Consider the following 22,551-nt stretch of genomic DNA (forward strand, 5'->3'; position numbering starts at 1 on the left):
TATGCAGTCATTTCGGCAATAAACCCAATTTGTTACTATTTTGATTCATTGTTTCTCATGCGATTTTGCTCACGATATATACCAGCAACCCCACCGTGTATTTCCCACGTCAGCACTGTACGAAACAGCGGCGATTTCTTATAAAATTTTATAGTTTCGAATCTCAAACAACTTTTTTTTTTGGGAAAAAAAACTCCAAATACTGTTTTTCCAATTTTGAAACATTCTCGTATAAGGAAACTTGGAGTTTTCTATGATTTGGGGTTTTCACATTCATTACCAGATAACCAAATAACGTTAGATTTTTTTACGAACTACCTCGATTTACGAACTCCCGTTTAGTTCGTATCTATTTTAGATTTTAATAGATACTATTCTATTGAAAATCCATTGGCTCAATTCAGATTATGGAGAAAAAAAGATTTTACAGCCGTTGAAGAATTTCAAAACCATGCAAATTTGTTTACAAGCTTTCATCCAATCTCTTTGTAGTGAGATGTTGTCAATAATTCTCTTTTTTTTCAAAATACCCAAACCGAAACAGGGGTACAAAATTTCTCAAACGTCTTTACCATACGAACGATAGGAAACAAAATATGCTTCAATTTAGCCTCATTAATGTATTTTTCGCAAATTTTTACTTACGATATTTCGATCATTTACCTGTCCCGATTGCGTTTCTCGTTGAGTCAATTTAAGCGATTTTTTCACGAAATAAACAAATTAAAAAACTTTCTGGCTGGGTTGGCTGAATTCCGAAGTTATTTTTCTTTAAATAAATAAAATTATGAGATAACGTGGACTTTGAATACACAGATAGAAATATTTTTTGAATTTGCGTCAATTTTCATGCACATATTTGGAGGCAAACAATTGAATGAAAAGTCTCGGTAACCGTCCACACACACAAAGACGTCACAGCTGAAGAAAATTGACTCCAACTTCTGTTCATTCCATCCGTTTCCGGGTGGACTCATCCGTGTGTCGGCTAATCGATCGATTTCCTTGTTGTGTGGCACACCTTAACCACATAAAGAAGCACCGTGTTGGGTCAACAAACACCACGGCAGTGTGCACGTGTGTTTGTCGTTGAAGGTGAAACTTTCTGTCATATTAGATATCCAGGATATGCACCTGGATGATGTTTGTTTTGTTTAGTTTAATTTTGCCATGCTTGCCTGCTCAGGTGCCGGGAATATATCAATCACCCATGAAATAGGAAGATCGTATAAATCATGAAGCAAAGTATTTTTTTTCGTCTATTTAGAAGGGAATTGTACTCTAGCAAACCGCACTAATGAACAAACTTTGTACTGAGTGCGAAATCAAAGTAGGCCACCTCATTATGCTCGTCATCCGCAGAGAGAGAGCCATTTAAAATTGAAGCAACGGCTATTGCGGTCCCTTTGCGAATGCCAAAACCCAAATTGCTCAAATCAGGTAAATAATCCGAATCGATTACCGGGTTATTGTTGCACGAAGCTATCCGCCTTCATCAGAGAGAGAGAGAGAGAGAGAGAGAGAGAGAGAGAGAGAGAGAGAGGAAAGTGCAGGAAATGGACCACAATTCAATTCCACTTATCCAAAATGATCACCGGATTGCATGAGGATGGGTCGTTGCTGGCCTAGCCTACTACGCCGCATAGTTTCAGACAATGGGCCAAATTGGATTGGGTCAGCTCAATGATGTGGCCCCGTACTAGCTGTACTTTAATTGTTGACAATTTTTCTTCGCTTCGACGACGACGAGTGGCATTTTCTCACACACGCGTATGATCATCGATGATCGGTAGCACTCCATTCCGTAAATGGATGAATGATCTGGTCATACCACACTGGCAAGGCAGCCAGCGACGGAACGAGGGAACACGAGAAAGCATGTGCCCTTATTAACTGTTACCGCTATCGGACAAGCGGTTGAAGATGATCCCACGATCCATTACGGTTGGACGATTGTCGCAAAATAAGTATGTACTCTCGTTCAGTTGATTGAAATCGGTTCGAAATTCGAAAGAATAAAATTTTCCGCTTACCTTAGATTGGAGAACGTGGTAGAATCTGAAAAAAAGTGAAGAATGTTATTAGATTTAAATTTAATTTAATTTTGGACATAAGAAAAATAAGTTAACGTTAAAATCGAATGCCACGCTACTCTATGGTATAGCTGTACCCACACGGAACGACCGAAATTAGCTTTGCGCCTAATTCGTATTACTGTTTTTGAATTAGTTGATTTTAATAACAAAATTTCCAAAATAACTATAAAATTTGTTAAAATTGAGAATTTACTTTGCTAAAAAAATCTTATTTTTAGAGAATGAGTTTAGTTGGCGAATATTCTGGACACAATCCAACACGAAATTCTCATTGACAACTAATTTTGTTATTAAAATCCGAAAATTTGTTTCTATTTATCTATCGCCATCAATTCTGAAGGACAGCGCAAAGAAAACAAAAATGAAAATGGTTTTATTAGAAAGTTTATTAGCCAAAAATTCATGAGAAGTGTCAAAGCAAAACAATCCATTAAAAGGCTAAAAAAGAACAGTCTTGTTGAAACTGCTTGCAAATTGTTTAGAAGTTTTTCGCATGTTTTACGATATATCCATATATAAATTTCTAAACCGATATGTAAAAATGACGTAAACTGTTAGTGGAAAGTGTATTTATTCAGAATTTTTGCGCATTTGAAGCGATTGTGTGTAATAATGTTTTTACGCGGAACAGTGAAGTGAGTTTCGAATGTTCCGGGCCACGCCGTCCGGTGTACTACTTGTATTCGATTTTTGATATCCGAGTGCTTAAAGTGTTCAGTGAGTGAGACGATTTCGCAAAATCAAATGAAGAAAACAGCGATTTAGAAGAAAATTTTTTAAAAAGAAGTTTATGTTTCGTTTGTGTCTTTTTTTTTCAATACAACATCGTATTTATACCTGCCAATATAGAAAAGATAACCGCGACTGAAATTTTTTCGGTAGTAGTGTCAAATACAAATAATAATACCCCTAAGTCCCATACAAACGAACCGTCAATGTTTGGTTCATAGCCTGAACAAGTAAGCCTAGCAAATTATTCCTTTTCACTGCGATAGTTTGAAAAGGTGGAAGGAGATCGTTTCTGGCAACGCTTTATGCTAGTTGCTACGGTGCAAAACAAACTTGTTTGTTTATGTTTATCGTTGCTGTATTAAACTGCAACAATCAGTCTAAATATCACCTGCACTAGCACAAAAGACGAAAAATGAACGCAAACACCCACGAATCTACAAATATCAATCCAGCTAGTAGTATATGCATGGTGGCTTAACCATTCTAGATTATTGTTTAACTTACATTTCGCTTGTGATCTTGATTATCAGATGAAAACTGTTTGTTTATTTATTTTTACTATAATAAACAGTAACTATGGTGAACTTGTTCTTACCCTTCAGTGTTGCTAGTTTTATAGAAAACTCGTTAAAGTACATTGTCACTCTGACAATGTATCATGCCAGTGTACCGCACGATGCAAAATATGTCCTTGAAAATTTGTCGAACTATTCCGTATTATAATTTGTATTTGGTAGTGTGCCATCTAGTGGCTAGTAGTCATTACGGTGTTAACGTTATTTCGGTGACAGAGCGCCATATAGCGGCAAATTGCAGAAGCCAATTCAACCATTTATGTAGGTTGAAAACAACGTTTTATTTCTCTAGTTCAACTAAAAAATTAGTTGAATGGATATGAAGTGTGCCTTAGCTAAGAAATGACAGCACGTTTAATTGGTGAATTCAACTAAAAAAATAGCCATTTCAACAAATATTTTATTATTATTAAGGGAATTAGAATTAAAAAATCTAAATTAGCAAAAGTAAGAAGTTGCTCAAAAAATAACTAACTAAAATCAGAAAATCAACTAATTTTTTCGCCAAAATGCTGATATCGGTCTTTCTGTGCAGAGTTAAAAAAATATTCAGGTAATATTTTTCTTGAAAAAACTAAAAAAAGGAGAGTTGTCAAACACCCCCAGCAGTTCGTTCTTCCGGACGTGGAGTAATAAACAACCTGTACCGTTGAGCGGTAACCCCTGGCGACGGTGCAGTGCAAATGTTGGAAGGATAAACACTTTATTTATTTACTCCCGTTTACATTACTAGACCTAGATCGACACGGATTCGGTTTCAGCATTTGAATTGGTTGGTAAGTTTTTTTTTGTACGAGTCGGATTAGTCGCTATAAACGTTGGATGAAGTGTGTTTTTTTTTCATAATTCCAAACACATCATATTAACAAGATATCCAGCTCTCACATTTCCCGAACAAATCATTGGTAACATCCTTTTTTGTGAACATGACGCCCTCAGGTGAGTCCGCATCGAATCTCATACATAGAAGTAGGGGAGAGAAATGTCAAATTCGTGCGCGCCAAAATAGCAGGGCTGCGCACCCATACAATTGACATGATATGTTGAATGTAATGCCGTGCGATGGCGTTGTTGAACTGAAGATTGATTTCGCTTTAAGCTGACAGGGTCTGCTGGATCGAATCTCGGACCTACACTCTCAAAATTGAGTGACACATCACCCAAATTCATAAAAAGTGCACGTTCTCTAAACTTGAGTTACCACCTATCTACTCATTTTTGCGTTAAGGGACGAAATTGTCAAAAGTTGAGTGATTTTTACTCAAAATAAGAAAAAAATATTTTGTTCAAAATTTTAGTAAGCTCAACTCAAAATTTGAGTTCCTTGCTTTCAAAATGAAGAAATTGTTCTTCGTTAATATTCATATACAAAGTTATTCTTCTTTCGTTTGAATGCGCAAAATAGTGATTTAAAACCGTTTCCTTTTGAACGGTTTGGAGTAAAAATTTAATTATTTTGATATCCTTAGGGCATATTCAGTAGTGTTCTAGTTCTAGATGCATAATTTATGCCAGTTACAAAATTTAAATCTGAATTTTATAACAAGAAAAACTGGCAGCCCCAGCAGTGTGTTACTCGTGTTTCTAATATACAAAAAAATAGAACGACATCGTAGACCAGTTTTAAATTTGACAGAAGAACTGGTCGAAAAAAAATAAAACTAGAACGGCTTGCTGGGGATACGTTTGTTCTAGTTTCTTCTCTATTATACATCTTCCATATAGAACTTCTAGCTGCTGAATTTACTCTTATGTTGCGCTTTTCACTAAGCATAATTGAAACCACAAAACATCTATGATTGACGTTGATTCATGTTTTCAAAACCGGATCTAGAAACGGCAATGGAAAACGACCTGCATTCTTTATTTCATTCCTGCATTCTTTATTTCGATAAAAATATTCCGAGAATGAAAACGCACTGAACTGCAAGAAGTATTTTTTTCACTCAAATGTTAAAAAACCCAACGCCTACTCTAATGTATGAATAAATGCGAAAGAACGCATGGCTAGGGATGTCGTAATATCGATCGATTAATCGAGCAATCGATTAATAACCCAAATAATCGAGTAATATTTAAACGATTAACTAAAAACTAATATTCGATTATTGAGCGAATCGAATAATCAAAAAAATCCCAACCCAGATAATCGAATAAATTTCAATCGATTAGTTTCAAAATTATACTCGATTATTAAATAATCGAATAATTCATAATTTCCGACATCCCTACTCATGGCAACGAGTTTATTTTACTCAAATCCATACTCATATTGTTCCAGTTTATGAATTTGAGTAATCGCAACTCAAACCATGAGTTATGTTCAAAGAGCGTGTAGAAATGGAAATGTCCGGCTCCCTGTCACGACGCCATCTTGAAGAGATCAAAATCGAAACTTCAAAATCAGCTGATTGCAACGTAAACAATCAAACAGTAATACATTTGTTATACGCGTTTACCTTGTTTAGTGCACGAAAATTAGTGAATTTTTTGTCGACTCTCTCCCAATAACTTGTCGGTTTACCTAAAATACAGCAGACAGTGTTTTGGGACATCAAGTGGAGATAATTTTTACAATTTGAGAGTCGCGATGAGTATCAAAACATCGCAGTGTTTGGGGCTCGAAACGCGAGGGGCTCAACGTAATCGGTATATTTTCAAATGGCTGGTGCTCACATGCAGGTGTCAGATGGGTGGAAATGTCAAATTCGTGCGCGCCAAAATAGCAGCAGAGATGCCATTTATACAGATTTATCTGTATTATACAGATTTTTACATGCGCATACAGATTTAATACAGAGTACAGATTTTATACAGATTTTCTAAATTTTATGCAGATTTATACAGATGTCACAAAAAGTAAGAAAGAACAAATTTAACTTTTCTGTCTGGGCTATCTTTTAGTATTCGATCCCAGTGACGATATAAAAGTCTATCAATTAACGGACAAATCAAAAATTAATATGAAAATCTGTGCAATCCATTTATATTATAATTTGAAACCAATTTGAACTGATATTCATTTTTTTTTCAAAGACTGAGTGAAAACATATATTGGAGAAGCCAAATGAATGGAAAACTAACAGAAAAGATGATTTTATGGATACGCTCAGAGACAGTACTTTATTTAAGGAAGTAATGGCATCATGAAACTTTACTGTCAAACTGAGAGTTGTATGAACCGACTTGACGTTGCATATTGGGCGTTGAAATTCCATGTCAAATTATAAAGTCATCAATTTCAAACGAGATAAATATATGGAATTGCAATTCAATTGTGGATAAAAAAAAAACTATGAAACTTCGTCGTTGAATTGGCTGATTGAATCTACCATCCTACAACCACAATCTATTGGAATAACATCTTTCATCATCATTTTGTTGTAAGAATCATTTTATTACTGAATACAGATTAATACAGATTTTTTATACAAAGAATACAGATTTTCTATGAAAATATCTGGCATCTCTGAATAGCAGCACTGCGCAGCCACACGCTTGAAAATAGTTACTCAAAAATTAGCAAGATCCTACTCATCTGCAGAAAAAGTGGAACAACTCTAATTAGCGGCCCTAACACGATCATTAAAAGTGTCATTACTAAGTAATGACCCATCTGCTCACACGCTCGTCATTACTGCATTACTGTACATCATTACTTTTTAGCATTACACGTTCATTATTAATGATGAGTATTTGTAACTATTCCAGCACGGGGCTTGTAACAAGAATAACTTTCCCTCAGCAATTAAAGAATATTAGCAATATTCTTTATCTTCGTCTGGATGAAAATAAATTTAATTTGCCATTGAAACGTTAAGGTTTGTCATTTCCACTTTTTTTTTCACGTACAGTTCTGAAGAGTATGTTTACTTCAAGGTTGTCAAATTTTCTCATCTAATACAACTGACGATATTCAGCACTTCCACACACAAAATAAGAAGAAGAAATAATGTTGGTAATGCTGGAAAATCCGGAATTTCATCATTACTCGTGTCATTACTAAACTCGCAAACCTTACACGATCATTAAAAGTGTCATTACTTTTTAGTAATGACACTTTTAATAATCGTTGTTGTGGAAGACAACAGTTCATTCTTCTAGTAAAACTAAACATACTTTTGAGTTTACACTAATTTAACAAATCTTTTTTGGTTATACTTTAATTCACTAAAAAGAAAAACGGCTTGATGCCTATTGTAATTACACAGTCCTGCCACTATAAACATTTATTACCAATGAAATTGAAAAAAAGTGAAACATTCTCCGAAAATTTTCATTTTCATTGGTGAGCTAAAATTATATTTTTCAATAAATTTGTTTTCTGATTTTCTTTATACTTGGCATCATTGCTCGCGTACCCTGCAAAATTTTTTTCTTTTCACAATGTGCAGGTAGCAACATCAAAATCAGCCAATCAGAAACTGGTCCATTTTGGAACAAAAGCAGCCCCCCCAGATGTCAGGTCTTGTCTTAGATTCCACAGGGCGAAGAAAATGACGAAAAGGATGATTCGGAAGGAAGAATAAGAAGCCAGTTGTCAGGTCTTGTCTTAGAGACAAATCTGCAGACCTGGCATCCCTGCTCAAAGGTGGAGTGAAAATAGTACACTGAGGAAAAAGCACTTCAGATTTTCAGGACAAAGATTTATGAATCAAGTGAAAATATTTCCATAAAATTTTAGAGATTTCTATGAAAAATTTTATGATTTTCTTATCTATTATCTTTTTACTATATAATTTTGCGCTTCAAATTAGAATTACCACTTCAGATGCATTCCTCACTCGGCAGCAATTCCGTTTGGAGAGAAAAGATCTTACAATTGAAGAGAGTTATTTTTCTGTGACTTGATAATTGTTATGTGATACCAGATGATGGTGACGTGTTTAAGTACTGATCATAGTTATGATGTGTTCTTTGTTTCTAAAAATGGATTACTAATATAAATCGTATAAATAACTACCAATGCGTTGAAGATGTCCATGGTTTTGTCTAAGTAGGTTAGTTCTGTTTTTGCTACATTTGTTTCATCCGATGAGTTATACTTTGGATAGAGAAGATTTTTAGCTAGCAAATGATTTTCCATTGGATAGGAAGCTTTACATAATTTGTTATGTGTGCGATCCTACTAATGTAAATATCGACCAACTATATCGATCCTATTGAGAAGAAAGGAATCACCTAAATAGGATTCAAAAGTGGTTTACTTTGTTTCGAAAAAATAACAAAAAAAAAATTTCAATATTGAAACCATCATGACAAACAATTTTTTTAAATTAAATCTTGTTTTCATCGTCTTACAAGCCAGCTGTCGTATGTTCGAGCTCCGACCTGGAAGGATTCTTAGTGTCAGTAGGATCCATAGTACTAGCCATGCAATGATTCTGTACACTAAAAATCGGCTGCGAAGTCTGTTGAAACAGAAAGGCCAAATTCCACGAAATGAATGTAATGCCAAGACTTTGCTTTGCTTTTCATCGTCCGTGAATCTTGGTGAAACTTTGTCGTACTGTAAGAATGATTAGGAAATATACTGACAGTGAAAAACCAGAAATTTCATTTTCATCAAATAATTTCATTCGAAAATGAAATTTTACCGCACTGATGCAACCATACAGAATGGGAAAGCTCAGCAAGTCATCTAAAGCAATCATAGTTATGACGTGATAAGTCCACGTAAAATGAGAATATTTTTTAAAATCTATTTTCAGCTGTTGGATGGATCATAACAAAATTTTAAATTCAATTACACAACTAAACTCACGGCATTACAAATGGTCGATATCCTACTTATTATATCACAACCTGCTTGTATCGTGTTTGCTCATAGATTCAGTTTAGTATATAGGACATACACACACAATCGACAACACGGTATGCACTTCTCAACAGCGAACCTGAATTCTGATTCGAGAGTGGACAAGCCAAAAACATTCGTTGCAGCCATTCATATTTCGATCGTAAAAAAAAACAACCCCATGGCTGTCAAACACTGCTGATATTGACAACGGTGCCCCCCCTTCAGTTTGTGCCAGTGCCAAATACGATTTTGAACTTCTGCACAATCACACTCCCACTAAGCACACACACACGGCTTGGTCAACTTGGCTGGGTCAAAGTAGGCCATCGAGAATGCTGTAAAATCCGTCGCCTACTTGTTTTTGTAGTGCAACTGCCGCACTGTACTGTATCGAATGCATGGTTTAATTAAGATACGATGCCAAAATTGGAACCTTAGCCAACTGATGCCAGGTATTCCGGCAATTCGATGGATTTTAAAGGGGTTAGACGAGATGCCCGGTAGTCTCAGGCGGTAGCTTTTGACCGTTTGAAATCGACCTTTTGAAAGACAATTGATAAATAAGTGAATTTCCAAAGTCCAAGGTTTCTGTTTGAGTCTGGATTTTAGTTTGGCGTCAAACGAGAGCTTTTCACGTTCATATATCATATTCATATAAATATATAATTCGTTCAAACTAATAAAAAAAATCCTAAAACTCCGATTCAACAAAAATCTCAATCTTAGTAATGCAAAGAACTATAAAGGGCGAAACTGTCATTCTATTTGTAAAGGTATGTTTCGCCCTCCGTGTTCCAAGCCAACGAACAGGGCGATACTTAAATTGCAAGAAATGGACGGCAAAGGCATTTATTTTCGTTATTCGAACTTTTTACTACTGAAAATAGTAAATGAGACGAGAAAATTACTCACAGATTTGTCTTAGGCCGTGGAGCACCTCGAGAACTATTTTAACGTTTAGTTAAAATTTGACAGTCGAGTAGTTATTTCTGCACGACTAGTTAAATTTAACTAATACTTCCGCACATTTCAAAGTTTAACGGATGGAAAGTTATTCGGGTTTATTTTGCACTGAAAATAAAAACATATTTATTGGTATAATAATTGCAATGCAGCCGACATAAGAAGAACTTCGAGATGAACTTACTTCGTTTGACAGTGAGTTGGCATTTTTATGGGGGTACTTTCTTAGACTGAAAGTATAAAAAAAAATCACACGGAAGAAATTTTTACTAAAGGTCTGAAATTAGAATGTTTTCGCAGGATTTGTTCACTGTCGGAGAACCATGCTTTCGAGCAGGGTTATTTTTGACAATGATAAAATAAATGGTGCTGTCATGTTATTTTTTCAAAAATCTGTCTCTAGCTTAAATATTTATCTGGATTTGTCTGCCTCTAGCTCTACGTACAAGGAAATTGTGATCGGACTTCATTTTTAGTGAGCATAAAAACAAAGGTCTCATTACCTGCCGCCAAAACCGTAAATATCTGATGAAATCTCTGTGAAATCATTAATTTTACAGCATAAATAATCGATTCACAATTGGATCTATCGGTTACTACACATTTTATTGTATCTTGACAAGACTTTTTTTCATTTCCAACGATTCAATATATTGTTTCTTCGATTCTACAATTGATTTTATTGTACACGGGGTGTTTCAAACAATATGCAAACTGTACATTTGATTGTTTTCCAAGGAAACATGTATGAGAAAATTTTATGATTTGAATTGTTACGATACTTAACAACCTATACATTCTATTGTAAAAAGCATGTTCACAATCAATTGAATAGTGTATAACAATACATTAAAATATTTGTCAATGGTCAAAGCAAAATTGTGAAAGGTTTTGTAACAACAAATCGTATTGTTTTTCTACAATATTTTTTATTCGGGAAATCTGGCATTTGCCAGTTAAATCAGGAATGTTGGCAGCGCTGTCCTCAGCCTTACACTGATAAAAATCGACACATTGGCCTAAAGTGTTTTACACTTGATTTTGCCGCATTTTCTTTGACATTTCAATTGCAAGTGTAAATCTAGGACAGGACAAGACAACTGGCTTCATTTTTCAGAAAAATATTTCTCTTCTTATTCCGGTTGCTCCCTGTTATAAATAATACATTTCTCGCGATTACCAACAGAGATAATGATTCATTCTGAAAAGCTTCTCCCCTTATGCGATTAGTTATCATTCGAAAACACTTAGACAAATGTCATATCAGTCAAAAATAGAGCTCTGAATTTATTTTAATCAGATGCTTGTTTTAAAGAAAACTTTTAGTTGAAACAGTTTGATAAAATTTTTCTAAAGCACATTTTTGGGTAATTAATTTTTGCACTAAAGTATCCAATGTATTCAATTTGAGATAAATACTAATAAATAGAAGTTTACAAAAATTAGGTGCTATTCTCAAGTACAGCTAACATAATCAATATTCTCGTCCATATTACACTTCGTGATTTCAGGCTTTCTCTTTGTATCATTCAGTGATTTTCAAATGTACTCGTATACTTTCCACATTGACAGGACTTAATAACAAATTGAACTTCCTATTCCTATTCCTAAATCTTATTGAAACTAGTTATTTTATAAGGAGCATCCGATAAAACCAAATAATTTCATCAACTTGTACTTGCTTATGTCAATTTCAACCAATCACGAGCTGATCCGAAAATAGCTCTCGAAGTGGATTAACAGTTGTCAGGTCCTGTCCTAGGTGTAAATCATTTCAAATCCTATTCAAGTGAAATCACATTGAAATCTATAAATAATAAACTTTCATTCCCTATATCAAACAGCAGCTTGGTTATAAATATAACGCAAATCTTTGCATTACATTCCTTTTGTGGAATTTGCCCTTTCTGTTTCAACAGACTTTGCAGCCAATGCATAGCCTACAGAATCATTGCATGGCTGGTACAACGATCCTACTGATACTGAGAATAGTTCCAGCTCGGGGCTCTAACTTACGGCAACTGGCTTGTAAGACCAGCGCCCTATGCATTGAACCGCCAACCCGGGCTATAAATTATATGATTATAAATACATGACACTTTAGTTTCAAATGGCTTGACACATAGAGTCGAATTTTCAGACAAGTACCCATAAACTAATTAGAATACGTAAATTTAAACGGATTTTACAATCAATTCTTATGCAGAATATTCCTCATGTTGAATGCATGAAAACTTGTTATTTAAATATCATCATTTGAATAAATAGATTAAAATAATTTGCAATTCCATTACCTGAAAACACAAATATTTTGTGAATCATAGAAATATGAACAGAACAAATTCTGGTGATTTATTAAAAAGGCTGTTTCAGCCTTTTACTTTTTTTACTTTCTCCTCCGATCGCTACGGTACGATTATAATTCCTTCACCAATTTTGCAATACTCAGACGATAACTTAAGTTTTCATACAAAGAGTTTGAATGATAGACTATACAAAGAGAAGCTGTAACTTGCTGAAACGTTTTTCATAAAAATTCATCTGCAATTAAATGATTGCACTTACTGTGTGAACAATTTCTAGAACAGGTGATGGAAAATTAGATCAAATCGATTCTTAATGTTTCTTTCTACCATCTTGTTCAAATTTTTATTTTATGTTTGACACTTCAAATTGCCGCATTTGTTTGAACAAATAAATACTATTAAGAAGACATATATACATCAATATGGTGACACTTCAAACTAACATATTGTGGCATTGACTCATGTCATAAAGCTACACACTTTGGTCTCATGTTCAAATCATTCGATATCGACATGTCCACACTTAAGAATTGAATGTAAAGACAATTGCACATGTCCTATGATGACACACTTTACATTTATGCGCTAAGTTTCTAATTCTCAAACGAAGCGATACTTGATTTTTAGTGCTTCTAGAAATATGAAATGTATTTATGGAAACACATTTTAAAAAAGTGTTGATTTTTAGCAGTGTAGTCGCTGAAACCGCAGTCAATTCTCGGGTAATTTTTCAAAAGGGCATATAAGCAAGTGACAGTTTCTCTTTCTATTCTACTAATTACCAAGCGGTTTCCACGTTTATCACTCAACTCTTTGCATGAAATGATACCCGAAACTTTCGACTTTCAAACAGAATAGTGATATCAAAGAAAATCTTTTTAATCACATCACAATAATCGAAAGAGAGAGTGATTAAAGAGAAACTGTCACTTGTTTATACACCCTTTTGAAAAATTAACCGAGAATTTCACGAAAAATGCGCGAGGGCGTAGTGTCATAACCAGGCTTCCCAGCAGTACTGCTTTTCAATGACATCCGCCACGAGATAGCATGAACTGTCGGACCGCAAAGTCGAAAGCCCAGTCTACAATATGTGTGCAAGCATATGCCGAACTGTAATGGCAACAGCGCTTGCATGCCTAAATGAATGCTGTCACTGAGACAGTTTCTACTCACCAGTTTGATGAGAGTATTCTATCCGGAGAGTAGTCAAACTGAACGGGCTGTTTGTATCCTGTTTCTTTATGTTCGCTCATTCGCATAAAATGTTACGGGGACAGCCTTAGAAAATCGAAGACATCCTTTGATTTTTAGGGAATTACTGTTACGAAGGGCTGTCGCAAGCCGGCTGTCTCATCAATGTCTCTTGAAGCAATAAACCGGCTGTTTCTGGAGACGAGCTGTGGTTCATAGTGCGCTCGCACTATTTCGGCTGCCTCAATGAAATGGTACTAGTACATACGATTGCGTTGTTGGGATTACCTTTGCAGGAAACTTTAGGGTTTCATTACATTACCATTGTGGAATAAAGAAATTGGTTTTAGATTTATATATATACTGTCGGCGAAGGCAATGAATTTTAATAACTAACGAAAATTGAAAGATAAACACAGAGTTTTGTGTAACGGCTCATATAACTGAATTACTGAAGTATTCATCATTAGTGTTTCCTTCTTATTCCTAAAGAAACATACACTAGCATTCATTGATAATACTCCGAAAATATCTTATGCACCCTTATTCTGTATAACGACGTTTTGATTTTTCTGTTTCTCCTAGGATAACTAAACCAATGATTTTTTTAGGGTCGGAAATGACAGCCACAATATGATTATTATTATTATTATTTGATGAGTTGGCTAGAGCTGGTGAAACGAATGATTTCGTTGGTCCTGAACCAGCTTTACCACTTTCAACTAGTTGGATAAAGCACAAGATTCGTTCTTGGGCTGCATCCAAACATGCCAGCTACTGGCGCAGCTCGCAAACTTGCGCTCAGACAAAAGCATTTCTACCAGATTTAAATCTGAAATGTCAAAGTGTCTACTGTATTTTTCCAAGCATCATTGCAGTATTCTGGTCAGAGCTCTGACTGGACATAGCAAACTCAATGATCACATGGCTACTATTCAACGTGCTGAGTATTATTATTATTATTATTATTATTATTATTATTACTATTATTATTATTATTATTATTATTATTATTATTATGATTATGATTATGATTATGATTATGATTATGATTATGATTATGATTATGATTATGATTATGATTATGATTATGATTATGATTATGATTATGATTATGATTATGATTATGATTATGATTATGATTATGATTATGATTATGATTATGATTATGATTATGATTATGATTATGATTATGATTATGATTATGATTATGATTATGATTATGATTATGATTATGATTATGATTATGATTATGATTATGATTATGATTATGATTATGATTATGATTATGATTATGATTATGATTATGATTATGATTATGATTATGATTATGATTATGATTATGATTATGATTATGATTATGATTATGATTATGATTATGATTATGATTATGATTATGATTATGATTATGATTATGATTATGATTATGATTATGATTATGATTATGATTATGATTATGATTATGATTATGATTATGATTATGATTATGATTATGATTATGATTATGATTATGATTATGATTATGATTATGATTATGATTATGATTATGATTATGATTATGATTATGATTATGATTATGATTATGATTATGATTATGATTATGATTATGATTATGATTATGATTATGATTATGATTATGATTATGATTATGATTATGATTATGATTATGATTATGATTATGATTATGATTATGATTATGATTATGATTATGATTATGATTATGATTATGATTATGATTATGATTATGATTATGATTATGATTATGATTATGATTATGATTATGATTATGATTATGATTATGATTATGATTATGATTATGATTATGATTATGATTATGATTATGATTATGATTATGATTATGATTATGATTATGATTATGATTATGATTATGATTATGATTATGATTATGATTATGATTATGATTATGATTATGATTATGATTATGATTATGATTATGATTATGATTATGATTATGATTATGATTATGATTATGATTATGATTATGATTATGATTATGATTATATGATTATGATTATGATTATGATTATGATTATGATTATATGATTATGATTATGATTATGATTATGATTATGATTATATGATTATGATTATGATTATGATTATGATTATATGATTATGATTATGATTATGATTATGATTATGATTATGATTATGATTATGATTATGATTATGATTATGATTATGATTATGATTATGATTATGATTATGATTATGATTATGATTATGATTATGATTATGATTATGATTATGATTATGATTATGATTATGATTATGATTATGATTATGATTATGATTATGATTATGATTATGATTATGATTATGATTATGATTATGATTATGATTATGATTATGATTATGATTATGATTATGATTATGATTATGATTATGATTATGATTATGATTATGATTATGATTATGATTATGATTATGATTATGATTATGATTATGATTATGATTATGATTATGATTATGATTATGATTATGATTATGATTATGATTATGATTATGATTATGATTATGATTATGATTATGATTATGATTATGATTATGATTATGATTATATGATTATGATTATGATTATGATTATGATTATATGATTATGATTATGATTATGATTATGATTCTGATTATGATTATGATTATATGATTCTGATTCTGATTCTGATTCTGATTCTGATTCTGATTCTGATTCTGATTCTGATTCTGATTCTGATTCTGATTCTGATTCTGATTCTGATTCTGATTCTGATTCTGATTCTGATTCTGATTCTGATTCTGATTCTGATTCTGATTCTGATTCTGATTCTGATTCTGATTCTGATTCTGATTCTGATTCTGATTCTGATTCTGATTCTGATTCTGATTCTGATTCTGATTCTGATTCTGATTCTGATTCTGATTCTGATTCTGATTCTGATTCTGATTCTGATTCTGATTCTGATTCTGATTCTGATTCTGATTCTGATTCTGATTCTGATTCTGATTCTGATTCTGATTCTGATTCTGATTCTGATTCTGATTCTGATTCTGATTCTGATTCTGATTCTGATTCTGATTCTGATTCTGATTCTGATTCTGATTCTGATTCTGATTCTGATTCTGATTCTGATTCTGATTCTGATTCTGATTCTGATTCTGATTCTGATTCTGATTCTGATTCTGATTCTGATTCTGATTCTGATTCTGATTCTGATTCTGATTCTGATTCTGATTCTGATTCTGATTCTGATTCTGATTCTGATTCTGATTCTGATTCTGATTCTGATTCTGATTCTGATTCTGATTCTGATTCTGATTCTGATTCTGATTCTGATTCTGATTCTGATTCTGATTCTGATTCTGATTCTGATTCTGATTCTGATTCTGATTCTGATTCTGATTCTGATTCTGATTCTGATTCTGATTCTGATTCTGATTCTGATTCTGATTCTGATTCTGATTCTGATTCTGATTCTGATTCTGATTCTGATTCTGATTCTGATTCTGATTCTGATTCTGATTCTGATTCTGATTCTGATTCTGATTCTGATTCTGATTCTGATTCTGATTCTGATTCTGATTCTGATTCTGATTCTGATTCTGATTCTGATTCTGATTCTGATTCTGATTCTGATTCTGATTCTGATTCTGATTCTGATTCTGATTCTGATTCTGATTCTGATTCTGATTCTGATTCTGATTCTGATTCTGATTCTGATTCTGATTCTGATTCTGATTCTGATTCTGATTCTGATTCTGATTCTGATTCTGATTCTGATTCTGATTCTGATTATGATTATGATTATGATTATGATTATGATTATGATTATGATTATGATTATGATTATGATTATGATTATGATTATGATTATGATTATGATTATGATTATGATTATGATTATGATTATGATTATGATTATGATTATGATTATGATTATGATTATGATTATGATTATGATTATGATTATGATTATGATTATGATTATGATTATGATTATGATTATGATTATGATTATGATTATGATTATGATTATGATTATGATTATGATTATGATTATGATTATGATTATGATTATGATTATGATTATGATTATGATTATGATTATGATTATGATTATGATTATGATTATGATTATGATTATGATTATGATTATGATTATGATTATGATTATGATTATGATTATGATTATGATTATGATTATGATTATGATTATGATTATGATTATGATTATGATTATGATTATGATTATGATTATGATTATGATTATGATTATGATTATGATTATGATTATGATTATGATTATGATTATGATTATGATTATGATTATGATTATGATTATGATTATGATTATGATTATGATTATGATTATGATTATGATTATGATTATGATTATGATTATGATTATGATTATGATTATGATTATGATTATGATTATGATTATGATTATGATTATGATTATGATTATGATTATGATTATGATTATGATTATGATTATGATTATGATTATGATTATGATTATGATTATGATTATGATTATGATTATGATTATGATTATGATTATGATTATGATTATGATTATGATTATGATTATGATTATGATTATGATTATGATTATGATTATGATTATGATTATGATTATGATTATGATTATGATTATGATTATGATTATGATTATGATTATGATTATGATTATGATTATGATTATGATTATGATTATGATTATGATTATGATTATGATTATGATTATGATTATGATTATGATTATGATTATGATTATGATTATGATTATGATTATGATTATGATTATGATTATGATTATGATTATGATTATGATTATGATTATGATTATGATTATGATTATGATTATGATTATGATTATGATTATGATTATGATTATGATTATGATTATGATTATGATTATGATTATGATTATGATTATGATTATGATTATGATTATGATTATGATTATGATTATGATTATGATTATGATTATGATTATGATTATGATTATGATTATGATTATGATTATGATTATGATTATGATTATGATTATGATTATGATTATGATTATGATTATGATTATGATTATGATTATGATTATGATTATGATTATGATTATGATTATGATTATGATTATGATTATGATTATGATTATGATTATGATTATGATTATGATTATGATTATGATTATGATTATGATTTATGATTATGATTATGATTATGATTTATGATTATGATTATGATTATGATTATGATTATGATTATGATTATGATTATGATTATGATTATGATTATGATTATGATTATGATTATGATTATGATTATGATTATGATTATGATTATGATTATGATTATGATTATGATTATGATTATGATTATGATTATGATTATGATTATGATTATGATTATGATTATGATTATGATTATGATTATGATTATGATTATGATTATGATTATGATTATGATTATGATTATGATTATGATTATGATTATGATTATGATTATGATTATGATTATGATTATGATTATGATTATGATTATGATTATGATTATGATTATGATTATGATTATGATTATGATTATGATTATGATTATGATTATGATTATGATTATGATTATGATTATGATTATGATTATGATTATGATTATGATTATGATTATGATTATGATTATGATTATGATTATGATTATGATTATGATTATGATTATGATTATGATTATGATTATGATTATGATTATGATTATGATTATGATTATGATTATGATTATGATTATGATTATGATTATGATTATGATTATGATTATGATTATGATTATGATTATGATTATGATTATGATTATGATTATGATTATGATTATGATTATGATTATGATTATGATTATGATTATGATTATGATTATGATTATGATTATGATTATGATTATGATTATGATTATGATTATGATTATGATTATGATTATGATTATGATTATGATTATGATTATGATTATGATTATGATTATGATTATGATTATGATTATGATTATGATTATGATTATGATTATGATTATGATTATGATTATGATTATGATTATGATTATGATTATGATTATGATTATGATTATGATTATGATTATGATTATGATTATGATTATGATTATGATTATGATTATGATTATGATTATGATTATGATTATGATTATGATTATGATTATGATTATGATTATGATTATGATTATGATTATGATTATGATTATGATTATGATTATGATTATGATTATGATTATGATTATGATTATGATTATGATTATGATTATGATTATGATTATGATTATGATTATGATTATGATTATGATTATGATTATGATTATGATTATGATTATGATTATGATTATGATTATGATTATGATTATGATTATGATTATGATTATGATTATGATTATGATTATGATTATGATTATGATTATGATTATGATTATGATTATGATTATGATTATGATTATGATTATGATTATGATTATGATTATGATTATGATTATGATTATGATTATGATTATGATTATGATTATGATTATGATTATGATTATGATTATGATTATGATTATGATTATGATTATGATTATGATTATGATTATGATTATGATTATGATTATGATTATGATTATGATTATGATTATGATTATGATTATGATTATGATTATGATTATGATTATGATTATGATTATGATTATGATTATGATTATGATTATGATTATGATTATGATTATGATTATGATTATGATTATGATTATGATTATGATTATGATTATGATTATGATTATGATTATGATTATGATTATGATTATGATTATGATTATGATTATGATTATGATTATGATTATGATTATGATTATGATTATGATTATGATTATGATTATGATTATGATTATGATTATGATTATGATTATGATTATGATTATGATTATGATTATGATTATGATTATGATTATGATTATGATTATGATTATGATTATGATTATGATTATGATTATGATTATGATTATGATTATGATTATGATTATGATTATGATTATGATTATGATTATGATTATGATTATGATTATGATTATGATTATGATTATGATTATGATTATGATTATGATTATGATTATGATTATGATTATGATTATGATTATGATTATGATTATGATTATGATTATGATTATGATTATGATTATGATTATGATTATGATTATGATTATGATTATGATTATGATTATGATTATGATTATGATTATGATTATGATTATGATTATGATTATGATTATGATTATGATTATGATTATGATTATGATTATGATTATGATTATGATTATGATTATGATTATGATTATGATTATGATTATGATTATGATTATGATTATGATTATGATTATGATTATGATTATGATTATGATTATGATTATGATTATGATTATGATTATGATTATGATTATGATTATGATTATGATTATGATTATGATTATGATTATGATTATGATTATGATTATGATTATGATTATGATTATGATTATGATTATGATTATGATTATGATTATGATTATGATTATGATTATGATTATGATTATGATTATGATTATGATTATGATTATGATTATGATTATGATTATGATTATGATTATGATTATGATTATGATTATGATTATGATTATGATTATGATTATGATTATGATTATGATTATGATTATGATTATGATTATGATTATGATTATGATTATGATTATGATTATGATTATGATTATGATTATGATTATGATTATGATTATGATTATGATTATGATTATGATTATGATTATGATTATGATTATGATTATGATTATGATTATGATTATGATTATGATTATGATTATGATTATGATTATGATTATGATTATGATTATGATTATGATTATGATTATGATTATGATTATGATTATGATTATGATTATGATTATGATTATGATTATGATTATGATTATGATTATGATTATGATTATGATTATGATTATGATTATGATTATGATTATGATTATGATTATGATTATGATTATGATTATGATTATGATTATGATTATGATTATGATTATGATTATGATTATGATTATGATTATGATTATGATTATGATTATGATTATGATTATGATTATGATTATGATTATGATTATGATTATGATTATGATTATGATTATGATTATGATTATGATTATGATTATGATTATGATTATGATTATGATTATGATTATGATTATGATTATGATTATGATTATGATTATGATTATGATTATGATTATGATTATGATTATGATTATGATTATGATTATGATTATGATTATGATTATGATTATGATTATGATTATGATTATGATTATGATTATGATTATGATTATGATTATGATTATGATTATGATTATGATTATGATTATGATTATGATTATGATTATGATTATGATTATGATTATGATTATGATTATGATTATGATTATGATTATGATTATGATTATGATTATGATTATGATTATGATTATGATTATGATTATGATTATGATTATGATTATGATTATGATTATGATTATGATTATGATTATGATTATGATTATGATTATGATTATGATTATGATTATGATTATGATTATGATTATGATTATGATTATGATTATGATTATGATTATGATTATGATTATGATTATGATTATGATTATGATTATGATTATGATTATGATTATGATTATGATTATGATTATGATTATGATTATGATTATGATTATGATTATGATTATGATTATGATTATGATTATGATTATGATTATGATTATGATTATGATTATGATTATGATTATGATTATGATTATGATTATGATTATGATTATGATTATGATTATGATTATG

At 29.3% G+C, this 22,551-nt stretch overlaps 1 protein-coding gene across 4 annotated transcripts in view; it reads right to left on the reverse strand.

Moving 5' to 3' along the window:
• LOC131431740 (beta-1,4-glucuronyltransferase 1) overlaps positions 1-22,551 on the reverse strand; it is a 333,086-nt gene that overhangs the window by 208,744 nt on the left and 101,791 nt on the right. For all 4 annotated transcript variants that reach the window (XM_058597607.1, XM_058597610.1, XM_058597608.1 and 1 more), the window contains one exon: positions 2,034-2,058. The gene's annotated coding sequence lies outside the window, so the exon portion shown is untranslated. The remainder of the gene's footprint in view (positions 1-2,033; positions 2,059-22,551) is intronic.

The sequence above is a fragment of the Malaya genurostris genome, chromosome 2 (assembly GCF_030247185.1).
Source record: "Malaya genurostris strain Urasoe2022 chromosome 2, Malgen_1.1, whole genome shotgun sequence".
NCBI classification, from domain to species: Eukaryota; Metazoa; Arthropoda; class Insecta; order Diptera; family Culicidae; genus Malaya; species Malaya genurostris.